Source organism: Sorex fumeus, unplaced genomic scaffold (genome assembly GCF_029834395.1).
Source record: "Sorex fumeus unplaced genomic scaffold, SorFum_2.1 ptg000003l, whole genome shotgun sequence".
NCBI lineage: Eukaryota > Metazoa > Chordata > Mammalia > Eulipotyphla > Soricidae > Sorex > Sorex fumeus.
Window position 1 is genome coordinate 33,929,429 of NW_026606060.1, and position 8,056 is coordinate 33,937,484.

At 34.4% G+C, this 8,056-nt stretch overlaps 1 non-coding gene across 1 annotated transcript; it reads left to right on the forward strand.

The window, feature by feature from the left end:
• The first annotated feature begins 3,001 nt into the window (after positions 1 to 3,001).
• Positions 3,002 to 3,109, forward strand: LOC130029180 (U6 spliceosomal RNA). The gene has a single exon (XR_008793288.1). It is a non-coding gene; the product is annotated as a U6 spliceosomal RNA (small nuclear RNA).
• Positions 3,110 to 8,056: the final 4,947 nt, after the last annotated feature.

An 8,056-nucleotide genomic window follows, 5' to 3' on the forward strand; every position in this document is an offset into this window, starting at 1 on the left:
TGAATAATCTCAGTAGCTTGCCAAACTCTCCAAGAGGAGCCGAGGAATCGAACCCAGCTCAGCCGGACTGGCTGCACGCAAGGCAAATGCCCTACCACTGTACTATAGCCATGTGATAAAATGTCTTTTTAATATGTACATAAAATGCTTAAAGTTACCTGAGTAACATTAATTTTAAATTGGTACAACTACTTATATACACAGTAAAAAGATTAACATAGGACAGCCATAATCATAATAATAATTGTTATTATGACTATTATAATACTCTTGCCTAAAATTAAAACACATTTTATTGGCAAAAACTTTCACCTAACTTTATTTGTTAGTAAAAAACTTTAGTTAGTTAAAAATAAAACTTTAAACATATTGAAATAGATTAAATAGCTAGAAAATTTCTTGTGTGTATGCATACATGCTTACAAAATATAGATAGCATTTTAAAGCCAATTACTTTTTTAAATTTGTAGCAATATTTATTTCAATACTAAAATTACACAGGTAAAATTTTCTCCAAAATAATCTTTTTTAGTTCTTACATTAGTAAGTTTCAGTATCTACATAAATTATCCCAAGCACCCACTGTATAATCTGAGAACATAATCTGCCTTAGTGGTTATAAAATCATATTGCTTTATCTGTACTGAGCTGGCAAAATGAGGGGAAAGGAAGAGATAAGAATAAAATATTGTTGGGGCCAGAGCAAAACAATGGGGAGTGCACTTTCCTTGCATGTACCAACCTTGCTTTAATCCCTGGCATCCCATTCAGTACTGAGCAACACCAGGAGTTATTTCTCAATGCAGAGCCAGGAGTATCTACCTGAGCATCATTGGCGGTGCTCAAAAACCAAAACCCAAAAGTAAATTAAATAAAATAGGGTAATATTTATGGGAATTCAGATGTCAAGAATGCTAACTCCCACCTGGGTAGAGAAGTCTCACTTACCACTCAAGCCAGTTGCGCATAAGATTTCCTAGTGGGAATTCATCAAATTTCATCAGTAGTAGAAGAGCAAAGGGCAACTGCCCAGAAGACTGGCACAAGATACAAGTCACTACTTGGAAATGGAGAATTTCTTGTAGATTCTATTTAACAAGGAGGTCAAAGCCATTTCTTGAGTTTATATGCGGATGTTAATTTACAAAGTATAGATAAGAATTTCTGAGCATGAAGCTGAACCCAAAGGATATCTCAGATTGGCTTCAATCAGCTTCTATATTGGCATCATTTTCAGAAATGTGCTTTCAACATTACCTGTTAATTTTCATTTAGGCACACCTTCTCATCACTGTCAGATTTTATGTGTGCTTATCTTTCACATGTTTGTTCAAAGTTTATTCCTTTATCACAAATGGATTTTAAATGATAAATCTGGGTTCTATCTCATCCAAGTACTTGTTTAATTCCAGGTCATTATAATGTTAATGGAAGCAACATCTTTGTCATTATCAATAAAATAAAATAACTCAGAGGGGGGTGGATTGAGTTTCCCTCCCCATCCAGAGTAGAGCCCTGGCAGACAAAGACCTCCAGAACCCAGCCACAGCCATGCTCAAGACTACTCTCCACACACTCGGATGAGCCTCATGCATGAAGGAACCAGCAGAGGAACCCAGGTGTGTGGGACCCGGGACTGAGATCTCCAAGGCTGCTTGGATCGGTACTGGGCCTCCTCCACCCCGATCCCCTATTTTCCAGTATCTAGTGAGCCACACCCACAAACTCCCTTGGCACCAAGTAATCCCATCAATGGGCAAGATGCAGAGACTAGGAAACAAAGTTCCCAGAAGAGAGCGATGCAATTTCTCTCTCTTGAAGAGCCTGGCAAGTTACTGAGAGTATCCTGCATGCATGGCAGAGCTTAGCAGGCTCCCCATGGCATATTCGATATGCCAAAAACAGTGACAATAATGGTCTCATTCCCTTGATCCTGAAAGAGCCTCCAATGTGGCACCATTGGGAAGGATGAGTAAAGAGAGCCTGCTAAAATCTCAGGGATAGGATGAATGGAGATATCACTGCACCCACTCGAGCAAATCGATGAATAACACGATGGCAGTGATACAGTGATCAATACACATAACAAATGGTTTCAACAATATAATACATAGTATGTTTGCAGTATGAATGTTTAGAGGAACTTACACACACAAATTGCCAGATTTCATCATGAGCCTTGAAAAGAATCAATATATAAAGAATATATATTGGGGCTGAAATGAAAAGTCGTTTTTTTACTGAAAGAAATAAGAGAAAGACATTTAGGATTTAGGGCAAATTTATTACTTTTGTAGATATAATTAACATTGAGATTTCAAAAGGTAATTTATAAAAGAAAAGACAATTTCTGGTTAAAAATATACTAAACCTTGGGTAACAAGAAAGGTATAAGAGGAAATGTCTACAGTAGTAGAGGTAATCAAATTGGTAACATAGGGAACTGAGAAACAAAAATTGCTAAAATAATTGCTACAAAACTGAGGTTGCTATTGAATTATAAAATAACTGTAAACATAAAATAAGTGCATTTTTATTATTTATACTTTCATAAACTTTGCATTCTACCTGGAAGAATATATATGTTCATTCAAGAGTAAATTCACAGCAGTTTAAAATCTTTCAGTCTTGCTTCAGGCACAGTTAGTTTCCAACTATTATGGTACTCCATATTTCTATGTTTAAATAATAAATGAGAAGCAAACAATGATTGTAAGGTCAGAGAGACAAAATCTGTTTCTTCAGTTTTACTCTGAGTTCACTTGGAATTTTCACAAATGTTTAAAATTTAAAGCACCGAGACTATGGGAGGTACATCTTGGTTTGTTCCAAATACTTTGTAATCTGTATAAAAGCAGATTTATTGTTCATTTTCATTTTTGTTTTTTAAACCAAAAAATACACATTGTACCAGTGATAACATTTTCTATTTGCCTGAATATATCTTCACAAGCATTTTTTCTCTAAAAATTTAAAACAGTTTACTAAAGGAAGCAAAGCAGTGCTTGTTTTGGCAGCATATATTACTGAAACTGGAAAGATACAGAGAAGATTAGCATGGCCCTGGAGCATCAGGGGCACAAAAGTTCATGAAACATTTCATATTTTTAAAGATGGAAAAAAAAACAAAAAACAAAAAACAAAAAAACTAAAACCCTCAGTTGCAATTATCTCACTCAAGGAAGGGTGGCACAAATGTACTAACCAAGGGACTGAGTGGCAATATGGACTAAAAAACAAAATCAACTTTCAGCTGCCACAAATAACACATCTGAATAGTGAGTACAAACACAGGCTCAAAGTTAAAGATTGAAATATAGTATGTCAAGCCAACAAAAACAAAAAACAAGCACTGTCCTCCCGTTGTTCATCAATTTGCTTGAGTGGGCCCAGTAACGTCAATTTGCTTGAGTGGGCCCAGTAACGTCAATTTGCTTGAGTGGGCCCATTTTTTGAGACTTGTTGTTACTGTGTTTGGCATATCGAATACATCATGGGTAGCTTGCCAGGCTTTGCTGTGTGGGCGAGATACTCTTGGTAGCTTGCCGGGCTCTCCAAAAAGGGTAAAGGAATCAAACCTGGCTCGGCCAGGCTGGCTTCACTCAAGGCAAATGCCCTACCACTATGCTATTGCTCCAGCCCTTCAAAGGATGGGGTGTCCATACTTTTATCAGACAACATAAACTTCAAGTAAAAATAAAATTATAAAAGACAGTGGATCATTACTTAATAATCAAGAAATATGCACATCAGGAACACATGAGAGAACCTTATAGCACTGCTTAAGGAACTAGAAAAGGACCAAAAAAAGAATTTGAAGCAAGCTCATGGAAGGAAATGATAAAATTTGGGAACAGAAGTTAATGAATTGAAATTATAAATGCTATACAAAAGATCAATGAAACCTAGAATTATTTATTTAAAAAAAATAAGAGTAGCAAACTACTAACAACTCACTAAGAAACAAAGAAAACACCAGGAAACATAATTAGAAATAAAGAGGGAGATAACACAAAAGATATCACAGAAATTCAGAATATCATTGGGAATTACTTTGAAAATCTTTAAGCCATGAAACAGAAGAACCTAGAAGAAATAGATAAATTTTTAGAATCTTATAACCTCCCAACATAGGACCAAGAAGAAACAGAACACCTGAACATACCAGTTACTATAGAGGAAACCGAAATAATAATTAGACTCCATAAGAGCAAAAGCTCAGTTGGATTCACTAGAAAGTTTTTTCAAACTTTCTAGAAACAATAGGTTTGGATAGTAAAATGTCAGGCATACAGAAATCTATCGTTTTCCTACATATAAGAAGCCAAAAAGAGAGAAATTAAACACAATTCATAATTGTGCCCCAGAAAATCAAGTACCTAGGCATCAGCTTAAAAGAGACGAAGATGTATACAAATAACTCTATATAGCACTATTTAAAGAAATAAAAGAGGGCATAAGGAATTTTAAACATACTTTCTCCATATTGTCAGAATGCCAATATTGTTCAACATATTATATAGATTCAATGTTGTTCCTATAAAATACACAAAATATTTTTCAATGAAATATTTTCAATGAAATAGACAAAAAGCTTCTGAAATTTATATAAAGTAATAAACTCCCCCAAATACTCAAAGCAATTGTACTATAAAACTGTAGTAATTAAACAAAGGTATTGAAATGAGGACATTCTCTCAGATCAATGAAATAAAATTGAGATTCCAGAGATTGATCCACAGGTATAGGGACAGTTAATTTCTAAGAAAGGAGTAAAATTTATGAAGTGGAGGGGCTGAAGAGAGTACAGTGGGAAGGGTGTTTGCCTTACATATAGCCAACACAGGTTCAATCCCTTAGCATCCCATATGGTCCCCCAAGAATCATCAGGAGAAATTCCTGAGTGCAGAGCCATGAATAACTGAGCACCACAAACAGATATGCAACAACCAAGCCTGAAAGACTTTACTTATCATGATTTTACAACAAAGGGAAGATAAGGGAATAGAAAAAAGAAAAAATATCATTTTTATAATTTTATATAAACATATATCTTTATACTTATAAGCAAAAACAGTATTAAAAACAAAATTGGTAAATTACTGCTTAAGAGAATTATATCAGTGTACTCACCTATTACTGAGAAAAGCATATCTAGTATTTTTTTGAAAAGTATTCTGATGAAGTATTTAGTGATACTCCACTGCTTTTTTGATAATAGAACTACTTTGTCATAATTAGTAAAATGTTTCCTTATCAATGCATACCTTTGTTGCAGAAATTTCGAAAGCTTGTTTCCTAATCTTTGATTTCTATGCCTTACTCAATAATAAACTGAGCTGTGAAACCGGCGTCCTATAACTAGCTGCTTATATTTTAGAACAAGTCTTAGCAAACTGACAAGGGTCAAAATTAGCTTATTCATACTTTTATAATAAAGTTTTGTTGGAAATAAACAATGTCCACTTGTTTATGTCTTGTTTATGATTGCTTGATAATGCAACTCTAGTATTTAATTGTCACAAAAACATTATGTCCTACAAAATCTAACATATTTACTATCTGAATCTTTATAGAACAAACTAATGAATCCCCATGATGAGTGATACATTGTACAACTGGAGTGGATCAATTTTTATTTCTCCTTATTATTGCAAATTTGTATTCATCAACAACTATGAAATTAACTGAAAAAATGAGTAAAATCACAGGCAGTCATGTTTTCTGTTGCTCTTGTATTCTTTAATACCTGCAGGTTTAAACAAGTAAAAATTGTTTTAAATACCATGATAAGTATAATAACAAAGAAAAGAGTTCTATTTTGCTTATTTTTATATGTATTTATTTTATAAAACACCACAGTTTATAAAATTATTTATGATTGGGTTTCTGGCAACATTTTAACAACAACTCCGTCACCAGTGTCAACTTCCTGTATCAGTTTCCCTCCAAACTTCCCACCTTTACCTGTCTCTGAGACACGCACTTTTACCTTCATTTATTTATTTATTTTTAATTTAAGGTACTGTGGTTTATAGTCCTGTTGCTGACAGGGTTTCTTGTTCAACACATTACAGCTCAACACCCTCCTGGAGTGCATGTCCTTCAGATATTGTTGCAGTCTATCACTTTTTATCCTATATCCCTCTTACATCCTCTGTGGTCTGCATCCCATCTAAGTTTCTGTTGCTTTAGGTAAACTGTTGTTCCTCTGCTATAATCTGGTGTGAGTCCCTTTCCTGACTAATTTCACTCAGCATGAAACTGTACAGATCCATCTTCACAGCAGCAAAATTACATGATTCCATCTTTTCTTACGGCTAAGTATTATTCAGTTGTGTTTATGGATCATAGTTTCTTTAACCAGTCACCTGTTTTTGTGCAATTAGGTTGTATCCATATTTTGGTACTATAGATGGTACTGCAATGAACATAGGCATGCAAATGTGTTTTCTAAATAATGCTTTAGGGCCCTGGCAATAAATGACACGGAATAGATTTGCTCGGTCATATTCCTAAATTTTGAGAAGCATCTATATTGTTTTCCAAAATGACTGGGCCATGCTGCATTTCCAGCTGCAGTGAATGAGGGTTGCTTGTTACATCCTGTGAATAGATATAAGTACTTTATGTATTTGGATATTAATAAGACAAGTGGAGGGAATAATTTCTTCCAGTCTGTGAGGTGTCTTTTTATTTATGGTCATTGTTTCCTTTGAGGTGCAGAGACTTCATAATTTAATTTAATCTGATTTGTTTATCTTTCTTTCCATTTTCGTGACCAATCGCATTGAATCTTTTGAAGATATTTTCAGCTCAGTGTCCCAGGGCGTTCTGTTTATATTATCTCAATATAATTTAAGAATTCAGTTCTGATATTTACATCTTTAATTCATATTAATCTGACTTTGATCCATAATATTAGTAAGGGGTCTGAATTAATTTTTTTCATGTACCAACCAGTTTTCCCCACACTGCTTGTTGAAGAGGCTTTTCTTGTTCCACTTCATACTTTTTGTTTGCAAGGGGGATTGGGAGGATCATTATTGGAAATATTCAGGTATGTGTACTGGGAGTTACATACTTGTGCGCAGGGAACACTTTGACAGAGGCAGCTTTCCTTTTTAGATGCTGTGCTCACACTCATTTTGGTTGAAGTTTTTGTTCAAAGTGATAGTGATGCTCACACACTTGCTCACTCAAAGTCACACACTAAAATGTAGTGTTCACACAGAGTTTTAGTTATATTGCTCACCAGAGGTGCCACATTATTTGGAGACATCAAACACTGCTAGCTTATTTAGAATAAGAATCATATAGATTCAGCACTTTGGTCCCATTAACTACTGTTTTGAAAGGTTCATCGGCTATGCAGGTGGAAGCAGGTATCAGATTCAGCTTCACACACTTACAAGTCAGATAGATTTGCCACTGAACTGTCTTCTGGACTCAAGTAATACATTTGATTGATTCAAATTAATTTAGTACTATATATCAAGGGCTGAATTTGTCCTTTTGAACATTTATTAAATTCTCTTCCATTTGCTCACACAAAAATAATAGTGATTTAAATTAATATAGAATATTTTATAATACCTTAAATATATAATATCACTCCAAAATTACTTATTTACATATTGGAAAGGCAAGAACTCTATAAGACCAAAGAGACAATACAGGAGCCAAGGCACTTATCTTGCACATGGATGACTCTCGTTTGATCCCTGACACTGTATACTGTCTTTCAGGTGCTGTCAGGATTGACCTCTGAGCAAAAAGCTAGGAGTTAGCCCCAACTACAGCTGAGTGCAACCTAAACACCTCAAACTAAGATTGTTAAGCATAATTGTCTCATCATTTTAACCCTTATTTTTCAAATATGTGTTTAAGAAGTGCAGAGTTATAATGAAGACTTACTTTACTGTGTAATGTCAGAAGTAATATCTATTTTATATATTTTTTATCTTACCATCATAAAATAAAGCTAGTTGACCTTGTGAAGAAGTTTTGTCCTTCACACATTACCACTTCACAAAAAATATTGGGGAAAAAATCT